We start from the raw sequence: 19,661 nt of genomic DNA on the forward strand, positions 1-19,661 counted from the left end.
TGGCTATGGTTGTTGGAGGTCAATCATCCCAATTCCAGGACATCACTGCAGGAGTTCCTCGGGGTAGTGTCCTCGGCCCAAACATCTTCTGCTTCATCAATTACCTTCCTTCCATCATAAGGTCAGAAGTGGGGATGTTCCCTGATGATTGTACAATGTTCAGCACCATTCGCAACTCCTCAGATACTGAAGCAGTTCACATCCAAATGCAGCAAGACCTGGACAATATCCAGGCTTAGGCTGACAAGTGGCAAGTAACATTCGTGCCAGGCAATGCCCATCTCCAACAGGAGAGAATCCAACCATCAACCCTTGACATTCAGTGGCATTACCATCAATGGATCCACCACTATTAACAACCTGGGGGTTACCATTGACCAGAAACTGAATTGGACTAGCGATATAAATACTGTGTCTACAAGAGCAGGCCAGAGGCTAGGAATCATGCGGCGAGTAACTACCGCCTGCCTCCCGAAAGCCTGTCCACCATCTAAAAGACACAAGTCAGGAGTGTGATGGAATACTCTCCACTTGCCTGGATGAGTGCAGCTCCAACAACACTCAAGAATCTTGGTACCATCCAGGACAAGGCAGCCTGCTTGATTGTCACCCCCTCCACAAACATTCGCTCCCTCCACCACTGATGAGCAGTGGCAGCAATGTGTACCACCTATAAGATGCACTGCAGAATCTCAAGGCTCCTTAGGCAGCAACTTTCAAACCCACGACCACTACCATCTAGAAGTGCAAGGGCAGCAGTTACATGGGAACACCACCGCCTGGAAGTTCCTCTCGAAGCCACTCACCATCCTGACTTGGAAATATATCGTCGTTCCTTCACTGTCGTTGGGTCAAAATCCTGGAACACCCTCCCGAACAGCACTGTGGATGTAGGGATGGGCAATAAATTCCTCGCCAGTGACGCCCACATCACATACAGTCAGTCAGTCAGTCAGTCAGTCAGTCAGTCAGTCAGTCAGTCAGTGAGGTAGGTAGGTAGGTGGGTAGGTAGGTAGAGAGGTAGGTAGGTGCGTGCCCTGAAGTGATGGTAATGGTAGAGTGAGGGATATGCTGGACCATCTCAGAATCACAGAATTGTTACGGTGTAGAAAGAGGCCATTCAGCCCATTGTGTCTGCACTGACTCTCTGAGCATTTTAACTTAGTACCAATCCCCTGCCTTTTCCCCATAACCCTGCATGTTGCTTCTATTTAGATAACCATCTCATACCCATCCAATGAGGTTCCAAATTGTGGTAGGATACAAATCTGCTGCTGATGCCTCATGGATGCCCAATCTGATCTGCTAGGTCTGTTCTGAATTTGTTCCATGTAGCTTGGTGAATGGTGCCACACAACATGGCGGATGGTTTCCTCAGGATGACGATGGGTCTTCAGCTCCACAAGGCCTGTGTTGTGGTCACTCCTACCAATACTGTTATGGACCGATGCATCTGTAACAGGTAGATTGATTTGTCACCAGTGGTGCCACTGAGCCATTCTTGGTGATGAACATTGAAATCCCCCACCCAGAGTACATTCTATGCCCTTGCTATCCTCAGTGTTTCTTCCAAATGGTGTTCACTGTGTGGAAGCACTCATCCATCAACTGAGACAGAGGTAGGTGGTAATCATCAGGAGGTTTCCTTACTCATGTTTGACTTGATGCCATGAGATTTCATGGAGTCCAGAATCAATGTTGAAGACTCCCAACCTCTCCCAACTGTATACCACTGTGTCACCACCTCTGCTGGGTCTGTCCTACTGGAGGGACAGGACATAACTAGGGATGGTGATGGAATATATCTATCACAGGATATACAGCCAGAAGATCTACTTTACCGACATGAATGAGCATCAGTGTATCAGGAGGCTCAGATGTTCATAGCTGGTCATTGCTGATGTTTACAGTCTCCTGGATGAACACCTCCTTCCCAGTGGATCAGAGGGGCGCGTATTGCCAGTTGGTGTCAATATCACTGCGACGCTCAGTTACTTTACCTCTGGCTCCTTCCAGGGATTTGTTGATGACATTTTCAGGATTTCACAGTCAGCTTCCTACGAGTGCATCTCCCAGGTGACCAAATTCATGTTTGCCAGGACTACCACTTAAGTCTACTTTGTAGCTGATGAGATCAGTCAGAATGAAAGGGTGCTTGGATTTGCTGCTTTGGCTGGATTCCCACAGGTCAAAGGAGTCATACGGCTGTATTTTACAGGGTGCTTTTGTCCCCTTTTGGCTATTAATAGACTTGAGACAGGACTTCCACCCCTTGAACAGGAAGTCCCACCTCAGACAGCTACTTACCAATCAAAGCCCGCCTTCTCCCTTGCAACAGCAGCACCACTGGTAGTGCAGGAGGAGAGGGAGGACCCTGCTGTGGCTGGGGTTCCTCCAACTCCAGCTGTCAGTGATACATGGGACAGGCTCATTCTGGCACACTTCAGCTGCAGCCATCTGGCACACCACTGAACTCACTCCAGCCCCCCAGCACAAAGCAGTCCCACAACCAACGATCCATCCCTCTCAGTAAAACTCACTGCTCATCTTCTACACTTATCATATGATTTCCTCAGTGCTGAATGCCACTTGGCAAGCAATAGCCAGCAAGTGGGAGGACAGGACAATGGAGCTTTGAAATAAAGTTTATGGTGCATAAACATTGGCAATAAAAATGACAATTTAACAAACTTCTAACACCCATGTGATTTCCCTTGTCAAAGTCTTTCTCTTCCTTTTACTTCTATGTGGTATTACCTTTGTGGCTTCAGCAGAACTAGAAGCAGGATGCTCAGTCCCCTGACTGCTGAGATGCTCATGGCTGACATTCTCTGAGTTTTGAAGCCCTTGAGGTCTCCAATAAAAATTTTCTCTGAATCTTTGTTGGGGAAAACTGGGCTATCAAGATAGGGGGCAGTATATGGGGCCTTGACTGAGACTGGGGCAAGAAAAGGAGGCATGGGAATGTTTTGCGCTGAGCCCCACTAGTCCACTTCCTTCATTGTCTCTCTTATGGCCCACCTACACTTTGCTGCACTTGTGTGAGGCCCAAAAGGACCAAGGTGAGGTTTTCCATATTCTATTTAAGCAGGCAGACAGAGGTGTGCAGGCCATTGGTGAAGGCCCATATGCACATGAATGCTTGCCATCTTTAATGTTCCATGTAGGTTGCCACTCTTTCCGTGGAGATAGCTATCAGAGCAAATACCTGAGGCACCATAACATTCATGGTGGAGATGCACTCCTCCAATGCCGTTGGAAATTTAAGGCTGACAGAATCTTGCACATTTTTTATTGTTGTCCAGAATAATCCTTTTCATCAATAAGCTCCACAGCTGAGCATGTACGTCCAACTGGGCACTGGGGGGTTCTATACCCTCCAATGGGGACTCTCCCCTACTGTTCCCATCTCCCACCTACCCTGTGGTATGCAAGATACCACGTGAAAACCAACTACCTGTCTTGGAGTTCCCCTCCTGCAAGATGTGTATGTCTGAACTGGTGGAGGGCGCACAGGAGTCATGTGATGGTGCTTCCTCAGAGTGCGGGACCTCATGTGAGGTGTCTTCCTCCTCCTCTAGCTCCTGTGTGTTATGCTTGAAGGATCTGTGGAAATTGTTGATTCTAATTTACATCTGTGAAGATGAAAGGGTTCAAAGTTAACATAGTGTCTGATGATATCAAGTCAGCATAAATGAGTGTTGTGTGCCATGTGACTGTGCTATCTGATTCTGTCACTCAGTGTCTGGAAGTCTCCCCTCTCTCCATCGCTAGTGACCATGCACTCCCACACTCTGCTTTTTCTAGTGCTTTGTCCTCCACAGCAATCAGGGTGGCTATGGCTGAAGGACCACCCCCTGTCCTCTGCCTCTCCCTGGAGTTCTGTACTCTCATCTCCTACAAGGAGAGAAAGAAGGGAGTTATGAATGTGAGAAATGGATTGGACAGGTTGGAATGACAGCATTTGTAGGGGGTGATTTTGAAGGATGGGTGTGATGTGGCAGCAAAATTAGGGTGAATATCAGTGGCAAATGTTTAGATGGGAGTCTGATGAGGTGCTTTGATAGAGAGGGGTGGGCAGACCTAAAAGTATGTTGGTCGAGGGGTGTTGTGTTAGAGAAGGTTGGGAAGTCAGAGTGAGGGGACTGGTACTTTAATTGACATACCACTCACCTAACCTGCCCTGAGGTCATTGAACTTCTTGTAGCGCTCTATCCATGAGGAAGGGAACACACTCTTGCTGTTCACCTCCTCACCCAATTTCAACCAACCCTGCTTGGCTTTCTGTCATCCGCAGGGAACAATTCTCTGTGGGTCCTTGCTATTGGTCCCCATGGAGGCGTTGAGAACAATGGGGCAGCTTTCCATCTTTGAGAGTCCATCAATTCAGTTGTTGTTTCTCAGTTGGCAGTTGTAGAATGCTTCCATTCTGTTTCTCACCAGGGTCCCTTTAAATACTGTGATTTCAACAGTCATGTGCAGCCTGTGACCATGTCCAGTTGCTCCAATTGATCAGGAAACTTGGAAGCTGTGGGTCATTTAAGGTGCCATGGAAAAGCACACCCCATGAACCTTGGGGTTCCCTACCTGCTGCCAGCCTTGCCAGCTGTAATTAGATCTAAAAGTTAAAATTCAGCCATCTGTTTCCAAACACTAAGTCTAAGCTCTTTAATCCTTTACCAAAAAGGGAAAAAAATTGAAGATTACAATTTTTATGTAGTAGCAGTTCATTGTTGCCACCAGAGGCCACTATCTTCACGAGATGTACGTACAGATGTGCACTAGAAATCACAGTAAGATGATTTAGTCATAAACATATTTCTAGCTGTATCCTAACATATATACCTAATATGATTGTTCTATGAATCTCTCACATAGGAGACAGAAACTTACTGAACTTCCCTCTGATTCTCATTACTTTCCATTGCGTGTGTGAGAAGTGAAATGACCCCTTTCTCTAGTGCTAATGCTGCATTGTCCTCCATTGCAAAGCAGGTCAACTAAGATATACATTCCTATATAGTTACTATTTGAACTTTAATAACTGGGACACTTTACAACCTTTCATGGGATGTGTCACTGCCAAGGCGTCTGCAATGGCATTGCAGAAGGTGGTGGTATGGACACCACCTTGAACTGCTGTAGTCCATCTTGAGTAGACACATCCCAGTTCTGTTAGGGAAGACATTTCCAGGATTTTGACCCAAAGACAGCGAAGGAATGACAATGTAGCTTAAGTCAGGATGACGTGTGATTTGGAGGAGAATTTGTAGCGGGTGGTGTTCCCTTGCCCTTATGTAGAGGTTGTGGGTTTTGAAGGTGCTGTTGAAGGAGTTTTAGTGAATTGCTGCAGGGCACCTTGTATAGGCACACACTGCTGCCAGTAGTGGAGCAAGGGAATGTTTAAGGTGGTGGTTGAGAGACCCATCAAGTCTTCTACTTTGTCTTAATGGTGCCAAACTTCTTGACAGTTGTTGGAGCTGCAGTCACCCTGACTTATGCCTTGTAGATGGTGTACAGGCTCTGGGGTGTCAGGAGGTGAGTTATTCACCACAGAATTAGTGGATTAGGTTTAAATCTCTTGTCACACTCCATCAGAATAATGGCTAACAGAACGACATGTTAAACATTGGTTATAGTCCATTTTGGCTCTAGGCCCGCAGAGAACCTTTATTCTTTTGGTGCTGAATTTAGGATGCTGTAAGTCCCTGGCTGTTATTTTCTTGTTTTTTGAGAGGTAGGAAGTAAAACAGGAGCAGTGAAGAAAGCAGATGACAGAACTGATTTTTATGTCAACCCAGCCGAGACCATTATTGAACTTTTGGGAAAACAACATGCGTGTTTCAACTAGCTGACCTTCATCACAAGTTGTGGATATATGTTTCTCATCAGCCAGCTCTTTGGGTGGGCGTGAATGCTTAACCACTTTATTGATGTTCTTCCCTGTGATATGTCAATAAGAAGTTGTTCATTGTGCTTTCTTCATTATTGCTGCTGATTAATTGAAGATTTGAAGAAAAAGGGAACTCATTGCTGATAGGTGCTGAATGATTTGTTATATTACATTCCCTGTGTGACACTGTAGGACATTAGATCAAATTCATTACAACCACTATGATTCACATTGATAATACAGCTTTAATGTAGTAAAATGACCCAAGGCACTTCACAGGGACCTTATCAAGCAAAATTTGACACTGAGCCACATATCTATTAGGACATATGATCACAAGTTTGGTCAAAGAGATACATTTAAGGGACATTTTAAAGGAGGAATGAGAGGTAGGGAGGTGAAGAAGTTTAAGGAGGGTATGGCTGGGGCTCATACTTATTCTGAGACTAGGCAGCTGAAAGAATGGATGGTAATGGTGGAGCAATTAAAATGGGCATTAGGCCAGAAGTAGAGGAGTATAGAGATCTTGGAAGGTTGCTACACTGAGAAGATTACAGAGATAAGGAGGGACAAGGCCATGGAAAGATTTAAAAATAGGCATGAGAATTTTAAAATTGAGGCATTGCTGGACCAGAAGCCAATGTAGGTCAGCTTACATGAGTATCTTCCAAACTAGCTTCAAATAATCAGCAGTCCCAAAGATATGTGTATTAGGGAGGTTAAAATCAGAGGGAAAGGGGAGATATAGGGATGAAATGATTGAGGAAATGTGAAGCGGCTCAAATACACAAAGAAAAACAGAAATCATCAGCTAGAGTGTTTTTTTATAAACTGCAAAAATACTTTGCGGAGTGCTTTTCTCCTCAAACCTTCACTCCTGAAGAAGATTGTCGGAGTAACATTGCAAGTTCACAGTCACAATCGGGAACTTCTATCAGGATTGCTTATTGGGAATTCAGGTGCACACTTCTCACGATTTTCGAGCTATTAATTCCAAGGGGAATGTAAATTTTCTCTGGTGACTCAATTTAAAGTGTAAACACATTGAGGTGGACTCTTGTCTGACTGTTTTCATTGAATACGGAGCTGAGATAGTGAGCCCGACCAATTTTCATGGCTGGGGCTTATACCCATTCTGAGTGAAATATTTGTCCATTTGGAGCAGCTCGCTGATTGCAGGGACTCATGGAATATAGGAACAGAGTCAGCTATTTGATCCTTTGAACCAGTTCCACCATTCAATGAGATTATGGCTGCCTTTGCTCCATATTCTTTAATACCTTTGTCTTGTAAAAATCTATCAATCTAAAATTTAAAATTGTTAATTGAACTGGCATCTACTGTTTTTTTTTGTGGGAGAGAGCTGCACCCTTTGCATAAATAAGTGTTTCATAACATATCTCCTGGATGACCTGGTTCTCTTTGAATCCTTCACTGTTCCTCATTTCTTTCCATTTAAAAAATACTTGGGTCTATCCTTTTTTGGTCCAAAATGGATGACCTACACTTAACTGCATTGAATCTTCAAGTGCCCCATTTTTGCTCAGTCACTTAATTAATGAGTGTATCTTTGTAATTGTATTCTTCCAGCTGTACTGCTTGCTATACCAGCAATTGCTTTGTTATCAACAAACTTGGATAGTTGACTCTCCATTGCCTTAGCTAAACCATTAATAAATACAGTGAATAGTCGAGGCCCCAGATCCTTGTGGGCAACTAGTCACTTCCTTTTAATTTGAGTACACACCCAATATCCTTACACTCTGTCTTCTACCACCTAACCAATCTCCTTAGCATCTCAATAATTTGCCTTCAATTCCATGAGCTTTAGCTAACAGTCTCTTATGTGAAGCCTTATCAAATTATTTCTGGAAGTTCATGTAAACTCTGAAGGCATTCACTTATCTACCATTACTTCCTCAAAAAATTCAATGAGGTTCATATAGACATGATCATCTCCTTACAAATCCATTTTAGCATCACCTAATCAGCTCAAATTTTTCTGAATGTTCAGTTGCTCTGTCCTTAATTGCAGTGCCTAGGACCCTTATTGCCATTTTTGGTATGAACAGGTCAGAATGTGAGTCATACAGACTCCAAGCCAGTTCTATGGGGAATGGAACCAAAGGGGCCTGACAAAGGTAAGTGTTAAACTACTTTTGTGAGCCTGAGAGGAGATCACCTGCTCATGGGCCCACAAAATTAACCTGGGCTGCTGCCACACTGGTACCACATTCAGTGATCGTAACCTATCTTCCTTCATGTACATTGCTGGTGACTGTACCAATCCTATCTTATGTTGTGCTGGAATGGGTATTTGGCACCCTGCAGCCAAATTTAAATGAGGCCAAGGCTTCAAAACTCTATCAAGTAGGAAGCAATGGAATCATTGCAAGACCTCTTTTCCAGTTCCAGAAATAAGTGCCCAAAGCTTTTGTAGCTTCAGCTCCAGAATAAATCATAGAATCATCAAATGGTTACAGCACAGAAGGAGGTCACTTGACCTATCGAGCCCATGTCGGCTCTCTGGAATTTGGCTATTCCCTTTCCCCCTCCCTTTCCCTATAACCACCGCTTCTGTCCGTTCTACATAATAGATGCTTTTCATTTTAATCCATTCTAACTTCGCCCTGGTGCATAACAAACACGCTGTCTGGGATTTTGGTGCATCAATGCTGGTGATCCTCATTTAAATTACAGCAGAGGAGAGTCAGCAGTCAATGCGTGAGGTGATAACAAAGGCAATTGCAAATTGATTACTATTACTAAGGGGCAGAACCCTGGTTGAAAACAAGTGCTGTCCTAGAAAGGGTTTCACAAAATGCTGAAATAGCACCTGTGTAATTTTAGGCCCCTTATTATTGTTTATGTGATTTATAACTAGAAGTCCACAGAAAATTGATTACAAATTTCTTTCATGCATTTCAAATATAAATGGTAGTTGAAGTAATAAACCATTTTGTTCAATTTAATAAAATACATGAGTTCATTTAAAGATTCAATTTAAGGCCCAATGTAAAGATGCTCTGATTCTCTTGAAGCATGGAAGAAATGGGGGATGTTGTAGGAAAATCCTGTCCCTGGGTCCAATATCCTTTGGATACATTGATATCTGACTAGGACACCATTAATCAGCCATTTGTACTGGTTCACTATTCATTGGTATTCATCATAATTTGAGAGAACATGATTTCTCAAATCAGAGGAAAGATATTTGGGGCTATTTTCCAGGTACAAGCTGGAAGCTCCAGGTAAGATTGTTATGGGTTTAATGGAAGAAAAGACTAAAAAGAGACACAATCCATGTCTTTATAATGCTGTGAGCAATTGTTTAGTGTTGATGCAAGCAGGCTGTTTAACTTGAGTTGTCAGAGCAGAACTGTAGAACAACACTACAAAATTAAAGGGCCTCCAGCAATGTTTGTTACAGCATCTTTTTGTTGTAGACTTGTTTATATGTGAAATAGTCTCCCGGCTAAAGTAGTTAATTCTGCATCAATTGTTACCATTAAGACAGAAAATAACGTCAGATAGAGGTGATGATTTCTGAGATGGTGGAGTCATAAGATATCTTGCAAAGGTAGGCAACCAGTGAGGAAAGAATAATATAATTTTGAATAAATTTGCTGAAGTTGTGCTTGTTAAAACCTTTTGATAGAAGTTTAAATGGACTGGGTTGAGTCCAAAAGAGAGTGGATTGTATTGGTCTGTGGAAGTAGCAGGCTTGGCTGAATGAATAGCCTTTTTCTGTCCTGTACTTTTATATTTGATAAGTATAGCTGGGACAAGTCACCAGCATTATTGGCCAATATGAGTAACACTCAAGTATTCCTGCTAGGAAATGGTTAATTTCTAGTTTGGAAGAATGATGTTGGCAAAGATAACTAGAAAAAGTCACCTTTGGAACAGTTTCAGCTGCCTTTTTATGTCACTAAGAGTGAGTGCATGTGAGAAGGCTCCTTGGATTTGTAAAATAAGTTCATTTGAAAATTCTAAATGCTGCAAATTGGTTTTATTGTATGTTAAAGCGGATTAAATGGTCAAGTATCCCAGTCGGCTTTGTGTTAGTACTTTGGCCAGAGAGTGATGTGGAGGAAGAGTGTGAAGGTTCAATTTTATTCTTCACAAAAACAGAATTACCTGGAAAAACTCAGCAGGTCTGGCAGCATCGGCGGAGAAGAAAAGAGTTCTTGGTGTTTGTGAACAAAGAAAACTTAGAGACAGAGGATGTTACAGTTTGCTTTAGCTGTAACACCCAGGACAAGAAGTGACCCAAGGAAGTTGGTTGCTAGGAGGCATAAACACCCAATGTGGAAAACTGCACTCACATGGTTTTTGCCCACCAGAAATAACTAGTGCTTTGATAACATAGTCTTACCTACCTGTTCCTGAGAGGTGCAAACTGTGTCTCCAGTCAACTTAAAAGAATCAGGCCACTAGCATCCCTTAGTCAGCTAAAACCGAGCTACAATGATGGAATAATTTATAATTAGATGCTGAGAATAAGAGATACATGCAGTCTAAGGCAGACAAACAGGCCAGAATCGCGTGGACTTTGCTGTACCGGAATGGTGTGAATTTTTTTGGGTCAGGAACATAATTTCATAATGGACAGACTTTTCTGAGGCTCTTTTAGAGAGCAACAGCTTTACCATCCCACCTCCAAGACTCACCAACCAATTAAGGAGAGTGGACGGGATGATGCATCCATTCTCACAAAGGAAGGATTTCCCATTGAAAGGAGCATGGCATGGGTTACAAAATAGATTTTTTGAGGCTCTAGTAAACACAGGAATGGAGAGGAGACCTGAAGAAAACAACCTCTCTGATCAAGCAGCTGTGGATGAAAGTTGCCAAGGATGTCTGGAGCAGAAGTGTGGTCCCTCCAACCTGGAGAAAGTGATACCAAGAGGATTTAGGACCTCAGGAGGGAATGATAGGTGAGCTTCATTACACTATCAGTAGCCAAATCCCATACTCTGACTTGCCCAACATTTTCTTGCACAACACTCCTCAGATGAACACACCATGTAGCTACACTCATTCCTCTTTCTCTCTCGGACCCTCACATCTCACAGCCAACACTCTCACTCACCCTCAGCCTGTTGCCCCCTTGCTCTCCCATGCCTCACAGTCACCTCCACAAGTTGTGTCCTTCCCTCCTCTAATACACAAGCCACTATGAACACTGTCATCTCTCTGCTTTCCCTCATTGCAGAAGAGAGCAAATAATTTGGTGAGAATCAGAGGGTTGGGTGGGGGGAGGGAGAAGCTGGTGGTCCTCCAGTGACAGGTATGTTAACTATTGGCAATGCATGCACACCTGGCCCACTGGGAAGGAGATATTGTTTCTGGAGGCTGCAACTATCAGCAGCAATCTGCAGTGAGAGCCTCAGCTTCCTAAGGTGCTGGTGTTCAAACATGTCAAGAGACCTAGTCCTCTGCCTGTAGCCCTACATGTTGGGTGTTCTGCCTCTTTTCAGCTGGATCTTGCTGTCCATCCCCTCTGACTTGTAGGGAGGCATGCAGTTGAGGAGAAGACAGCTGGTGTGCTGCAGGTGTTGGTTCTGTTACTGGTGGAGCTGTTGGCAGAGGTGTGGCCTATCTGCTCTTGACCCTCAGCAGAGGCTGAAGGCAGAGCTGCAAAAGCTGCTCCCATGCTGCAGTGAAGGCTGGCAGGAGGGATGTGTAGCTGAAGGTGAATGAAGTGTTAGATAGGTGAAATGTCTTCCAAGAAGTTGACAATCGCCTGTCAAGTAGTGATAGCACACGCTGAGAGAAGGAGTGGTTTGAAGATCAGTCTCTCAATGGACATGGCTGGAGCTCTTTAGTGTATTGATCAAACCCTTCCCAGCTTATCAGTTTCACTGAAGAAGCTCTTCCCGCTGTGCACTCACCTCAGTGACCTTAGCAATTTTCAGGCACAACGTGAAATGTGTGCGTTGTTAGGGAAGAAGAAATACAGGAAAGCTTTTGATTGCCTTTTTAACTGGATCAATTACTTACCAGTCACATCCATGGGGCATCCCAGCTGGCATCAAAACCACCTGGAGGGAAAGTCACAAGAGGATCCCGATCCAACATCAATTCCAGGAGATTTGACATTCTCCATGTACACTTAAATCTGCCTCTCCTTACCTAGGAAAATTCTGCCCATTGTATAAAGATAGAGCTTTATCCCATTGAAAGTTAAATTCTCAGACTGCAAACTTCTAACCATCCTGTCAGACAGCCTAGACTAGAAATCAGGTTTTACTACTTGAATGACATTTTCCCTTACTAGACATTTGATATAATGTTGTAGAGCAGAACAGATTAAAAACAGAAAATGCTGGAAATACTCAGCAGATCTGGGAACGCCTATGGAGAAAGGAAGAGATTTAATATTTCAGTTCATGACCTTTCAGAAGAACTATACTTAATATACTCAATATAAGTAAAAATTTTCACCATTTTAATTCCCCCATTCCCACTGTGACCTCTTTGTTCTCAGCCTCCTACATTGTTCCAATGAAGTTCAATGTAAGCTTAAGTACCAACATCTCATCTTTCAATTAGACACTTCACAACCTTCTAGATTCAATAATTGAGTTCAACAATTCACATTATAACTATTACGCCTATTATTTTTCAGACGCCAACTGCTGCTAATGATTCTGTTATTTCCCATTTCCACCTTCAATGGACCCATGTTTTAACCCTTTACTGGCCCCATTACCATCTACTTTTGCCTTACACCATTATCCCTTTTGTGATTTGCTCTCTTCTGCCATCCACTAAATCACAGATCTTCCCTTTTGTTCTTTCCTCCTCTCACCTTTCCCCAGCTCTGTACTTGTTTCAAATCTGTAAATCTTTAACTTTTCCCAGTTCTGCTGAAGTATCATCAACCTGGAAAGTTGGGCCAGATCTTCTGATGCTGACAGTTGTGAATTTTGAGACATCTGCTGCTGCGCTTTAGGACCTATGAAGTGCTGACCTGTATACATGCACACTAATTGCCCATGAACGTTAAACTTCTGATGGGCTGATTTCTGTTGAACAGGACACTGCAAAAAAATCTGTGTCAGAGCTAAATGCACAATACTTAACGGATACTTATCCCAGTGTTGTTCTGTTGTTAAAAATTCTGGTGCAAGTCCATGATTAACAGTGGAACCTAACCCATCACCCTGTGCACACCCTCACCCCCAACCATCCCCTGACTCGATTACCCACCTTGAAAATCCCCTGACCTGACGTCAACTCTGACCAGACTATCCACCCACCCTGTGACCAGGCTACTACTCAAACCTGTTCCTAACCCTCCACTCATTCACCCCCTCATTGGTCCATTCTTTCACCCACCCAAACACTCCCACTCACTCCACTGAGCCTTTTAAGATGTTAAATACCTTACCTGAACACGGCAGTTGATGTCATAAAAATTGGGTGTGCTGTTTCCACTGTTCTTCTTCGTCAGTTCTCCTCATGGATGGTTGTACTGAAGCATTGCTGCTGCAACTGGGATAGGAAGACCAAGGACGCAAAAATGCAGGGAGCAGTTATCTTCACTTCCAGCATCGATATCCCTTGGAGCACTGATTCATCAGCTGAGGGGGGATGGTATGTGGTAGTTAGCAAGAGAGGAGAGGGGAGGCAGTGATGCAGTGGTATTGTCACTGGACTGGTAACCCAGAGACTCTGGGAACCTGGTTTGAATCTCGCCATGGCAGATGAATTTGTATTCAACAAAAATATGGAATTAAAAGATTAAGGTTGACCATGAAACCATTGTCCGATTGTTGGAAAAACCCATCTGATTCACTAACGCCCTTTAGGGAAGGAAATCTGCCACCCTCAACTGGCCTGGCCTACATGTGACTCTAGATCTGCAGTAATGTGGTTGACTCTTAAATGCCCTTTGAAATGGCTTAGCAAGCCACACAGTTGTATCAAACCACTAAAAAGTCAATAAAAAGGAATGAAACTGGAAGGACCACCCAGCATTGACCTAGGCACTATAACTATAGGTTGTGGGCCATCAGCAACAGCAGAATTATACTCAACCATAATCTGTAACCTCATGGCCTGGCATATCCCCCATTCTACCGTTACCACCAACCCAGGGGATCAACCCTGGTTCAATGAAGAGTGCAGGAGGGCATGCCAGGAGCAGCATCAGGCATACCAAAAAATGAGGTGTCAAGCTGCTGAAGCTACAACACAGGACTACTTGTGTGCCAAACAGCATAGGCAGCAAGTGATAGACAGAGCTAAGTGATTCCACAATCAATAGATCAGATCTGCAGTCCTGTCACTCCAGTCGTGAATAGTGGTGGACAATTAAACAACTCACTGGAGGAGATGGCTCCACAAATTTCCCCATTCTCAATGATGGTGGAGCCCAGCACATCAGAGCAAAAGACGAGGCTGAAGCATTTGCAACAATCTTCAGTCGGAAATGCCAAGTGAAGGACCCACCTAGGCCTCGTCCCGAAGTACTCAACATCGCAGATGCCAGTTTTTAGCCAATTCAATTCATTCCACGTGATATCAAGAAATGGCTGAAGGCACTGGATACCACAAAGGCTATGGGCCCTGACAATATTCCGGCAATAGGACTTGTGCTCCAGAACTTGCCACGCCCCTAGCCAAACTTTTCTAGTATAGCCAAAACACTGGCATCTACCTGGCAATGTGTAGATTGCCCATTTATGTCCTGTACATAAAAAGCAGGACAAATCCAACCCAGCCAAATTCCATTAGTCTACTCTTGATCATCAGTAAAGTGATGGAAAAGGTTATCAACAGTGCTATCAAGCGTCACATGCTTAGCAATAACCTGCTCACTGATGCTCAGTTTGGTTTTCGCCAGTCACTCAGCTTCTACCTCATTACAGCCTTAATTCAAACAAGGACTAAAGAGCTGAGCTCCAGAGGTGAGGTAAGAGTGACTGCCCTTGACATCAAGGCAGAATTTGACCGAGTGTGGCATCAAGGAGCCCTAGCAAAACTGGAGTCAATGGGAAACAGGGGGAAAACTGTCTGCTGGTTGGAGTCATACCGAGCACAAATCATCTCAGTCCCAGGACATCACTGTAGGAGTTCCTCAGGGTAGTGTCCTTGGCCCAACTAGTGCCTCATCAGTGACCTTCCTTCCATCATAAGATCAGAAGTGGGGATGTTCACTGATGATTGCACAATGTTTAGCACCATTCACAGCTCCTCAGATACTGAAGCAGTATCTACATGGGAACACCACCACCTGGAAGTTCCCCTCCAAGCCACTCACCATCCTGACTTGGAAATATATCACCGTTCCTTCACTGTCGCTGGGTCAAAATCCTAGAACTCCCTCCTGAACAGCACTGTGGGTATACCCACACCACATGGACTGCAGCAGTTCAAGAAGGCAGCTCACCACCACCTTTTCAAGGGTAATTAGGGATGGGCAATAAATAATGGCCTAGCCAGCAAAGCTCGCATTCTGTAAATATATTAAAGTCAAATAAAGCAAATCCTGGACCATATCCAGGCTTGGGCTGACAAGTGGCAAGTAACATTCGAGCCACACAAGTGCCAGGAAATGATCATCTCCAACAAGAGAGAATATAACCATCGCCCCTTGACATTCAATGGCACTACCATTGCTGAATCCTCCACTATCAACATCCTGAGGGTTACCATTGACTGGAAACTGAACTGGACTAGCCATATAAATACTTTGACTACAAAAGCAGATCAGAGGCTAGGAATCGTGCAATGAGTCACTCACCTCCTGACTCCCCAAAGCCTGTCCACCATCTACAAGGCAGAAGTCAGGAGTGTGATGTAATGCTCTCCACTTGCCTGGATGAATGCAGCTCAAACAACATTCAAGAAGCTTGACACCATCCAGGACAAAGCAGCCTGCTTGATTGGCACCCCATCTACAAATATTCACTCCCTCCACTGCTGACAAACAGTAGCAGCAGTGTGTACCATCTACAAGATGCACTGCAGAAACTCACCTAGGCTCCTTCGACAGCACCTTCTAAACCCATGACAACTACCATCTAGAAGGACAAGGGCAGCAGCCACATGGGAATACCACCACCTGGAAGTTCCCCTCCAAGCCACTCACCATCCTGACTTGGAAATATATTACCGTTCCTTCACAGTCGCTGGGTCAAAATCCTAGAACTCCCTCCCTAACAGCACTATGGGTATACCCACACCACATGGACTGCAGCAGTTCGAGAAGGCAGCTCACCACCACCTTCTCAAGGGTAATTAGGGATGGGCAATAAATACTGGCCTAGCCAGCAAAGCTCGCATCCTGTAAATAAATTTAAAAAAAGACCGGAAAATCTGGGTCAAGTTTCCCTCTCCAAGATGCTGCCAAACTAGATAAGTATTTCACACAGAATCACAGTGCAGAAGAGGCCCTTCGGCCCATCGAGTCTGCACCGACACGTGAGAAACACCTGACCTATCTATCTAATCCCAATAACCAGCACTTGGCCCATAGCCTTGAATGTTATGACGTGCCAAGTGCTCATCCAAGTACTTTTTAAAAGATTAGGTAATTTCCAGCATTTTCTTTTTCTATTTCAGATTTCCAGCACCTGCAGTACTTCATTTTTGTTTTTAAATTAAAACTTGCTCAATAAACCTCTTGAGCCTAAATTGCACGCAAGTTATTGTTGAAGGATTAGCGACCCTTTTGTTGCCACAGAAACCATGGTATATTTATTGGCTTTCAACTGGAATAAAATAAATTCTTCATTGGAAATGGCCTCTTTTGTCTTAATGCTATGGAAAACAGAGAAATCAATAGCAGAAGTAATTGTGCTGGGTAAATGGATGTTTGTTATTCATGTAGACATTTAACATCACAAGCTGTGTTCTGGGACCCATAGCCTAAGTGTTAAAGAGAATTTTCCTAGTACTGAATTAAGCTTAAATGAGGATAAGGCCTCAAAGCTACATTTGTTAAAATATATTTTAGATTCAGAGCATTTTCAGGTTTTGAGTAGCCCCTAAAGGCTAAGATTATTCTTTTCACTTGGCACTGTACGAGCATACTCTTTTCCACTGTTTTAAACTTTGTAGCCACATTGTACAGGAATCCAAATCCTAATATAGTGCTTTTTTCAACAAATGAACAGTGACAATTTGCCTTCTTTTCATTCAATGGTTGACATTTTTATGAATACTTTTCTCAATAGACATAATCTACCAAGGATTGTATTACAGGGATGCAAAATGATGTTGCAACACGTGTTTCAGTGAGCTCACTCTAAACAAGTGAGTCTGATCTGGTCTATTGAGGTGTATCCAGTATTTGTTGTACTGAGGATTATTCCAGTTGACAGAATCATTAGAGCATAGCCTAAACAGTTCACAGTTTGCTAGATTAGGACACTTTCCTTTGGGTTGCATCTGAAACAGATTATCTGAGTAAAAGACAGTGACTGATACTGATACGGTTGAACAATAATCTTGGTTCATCCCTATTTCTAAGAGAAAGGAGACATATCTATTTGAAACAATGAGTGAACTGCAATCAGATAGTCAGTTAGTTCCCTGGTGGATATAAATTCATATTGTAAATTCTCTAAGCATGGTTTAGAATTAGTGAATGCCAAAAGAAAATGTAGAATAATTCTGCAAATTCATAGAATCGTGCAATAGTTAGTACAGAGATGGCTTTTCGGTCCATCATGCTTGTGCTGTCTCTTTGCCTGAGCTGTTCCATTAATCCTACTTGCCTGCTCTTTCCCCATAGCCCTGTAACTTTTCCCTTTCAAATATTTATATAATTCCCTTTTGAATGATACTATTGAACTGTTTTCACCACTCTTCCAGATTGTGCATTCCAGATTACAACAACTCATTATGTAAAAAAAAAAGTTTCCTTAAGTAGCCTCTGGTTTTTTGCCAATCATCATAAATCTGTATCTTCTGGTCCCCAACCCTTCTGCCACTGAAAACAACTCCTTATTTACCCTCGCAAAACCATCAATGATTTTGAACACCTCTAATAAATCTCTTCTTGCTTTCAGTGCTCTTAGGGGAACAATCCCAACTTCTGCAGTCTCTACAAATAACTGAAGTTCCTTATCCCTGGTAACGTTCTGGCAAATATCACCTATTCCCTCTCCAAGGTCTTCACATCCTTCGTGGTGTGGTGCTCATAATTCAACACAATTCAGCTAAGGCCTAACCAGCATTTTATAAAGATTTAGCATAACTTTCCTGCTTTTGTACTCTATTCCTTTATGAATAATGCCAAGGATACTTTTTAACAGCCTTTTCAACTTGTCCTACCACCTTCAAAGATTTGTGTACATGCAACCACTTCTTCCCGCACCCCTTTTAAAATTGAATCATTTAGTTCAGATTGCCTCTCTTCATTCCTCCTACCAAAATGGATCACCTAATACTTCTCTGGAAAGAATTTTCCCCCCGTTGGGGGGAAGAAGTTGAAGAGTGGGCGCATGGAGGCGTGCTTCCGATTGGCGCCCCCAACTGGGGGCGTGCCGCCATTTTATGTGGGCGGGCCAATTAAGGCCCGCCCAGCATGACGTCCACATGGAAGTGCTATGCGTTCCCTGTGCGGGTGGGGGGGGAAGATTCCCTGAGTCGAGAGTGCGCTCTTTCACGCATGCACACGAAAGAGCGCACTCATCTCCCTGAGGCTAAGAGCTGCCTCAGGGAGATCGGCTCTGCAGTAAAAAATCTGAAAAATAGAGAAACAAAAATTCCCTGACATGTTCCCTCTTGTGACACTGTCACATGAGTTGGGACATGTCCATAACTTTTGCATACACTTTAATTACATTTTTAAAAGCCTACATAAAACCTCATCCCACCTGTGAATGAGGTTTCATGCTTTTTCTAATGCCCGCCAGAGCTCCTGGCCTGCCCGCCAACCTTAAGGTTGGACGGACAGGTCCATTAATTACCTCAATGACCCTGTCAATGGCCTCAGTTGGCCATTGACAGGTCGGCTGGCGTACAGCTGATTCTGCTGAGCTCCTGCCTACCTGAAAATTTAAATGGGGTGCGGTGATGTCGGGAGTTCCGCCCGATATCACCGCGTGTCCATTTTACGCGTCGGTGAGCGGGCCCCGCCCCTTGCTCGCCGAGCGGGAAATCCTGGCCTCTATGTTAAATTTTGTCTGCCATGTGTTCAATTGCTCTTTCTTGAGAATTGGCATTCCCTCAGCTTATTACTTGTTCATATCAACTAAGTTTCTCACAAAATATTGCTGATCCGTAAGAGTTTAGACTGTATGATATTGTACTGTTCAATCAGTAGAAAACTATATATGCTTCCTATTGCAGATACAAACAGATTTCTCGCTACATATTTTCAAAGTTTTATGATGTAGTCTCTTTCATAAGTACTTATTTCTGGGGTACATCAGAATGTTTTTTTTTCTTGCATTCAAGAGCAAAGATAATCTCCATGGTCTTCTCATTATCTGCAAACAATGCTTTCTGTTATTAGTTAACGAGAGGTCTACTTCCAGACACCATATTTACTGTGGTGGAGTTTCGGAACACATGGCAAGGATAGGATTGAGCCCTGTCAGGCAAGGATGACTAAAAGAAAAAGACCATAGTCAAGGCGCATGAAGTTTAGTGGCGATGGGAAGGTGAGAGATGGTTTGGGAAGAATGTGAGGGGCTTGGGAAGAACGTGAGGGGTTACAGATAAGTTTAAAAGCAAAATACTGCGGATGCTGGAAATCTAGAACAAAAACAAAAATACCTGGGAAAACTCAGCAGGTCTGACA

This window comes from Cetorhinus maximus, chromosome 13 (assembly GCF_964194155.1).
Source record: "Cetorhinus maximus chromosome 13, sCetMax3.hap1.1, whole genome shotgun sequence".
NCBI lineage: Eukaryota > Metazoa > Chordata > Chondrichthyes > Lamniformes > Cetorhinidae > Cetorhinus > Cetorhinus maximus.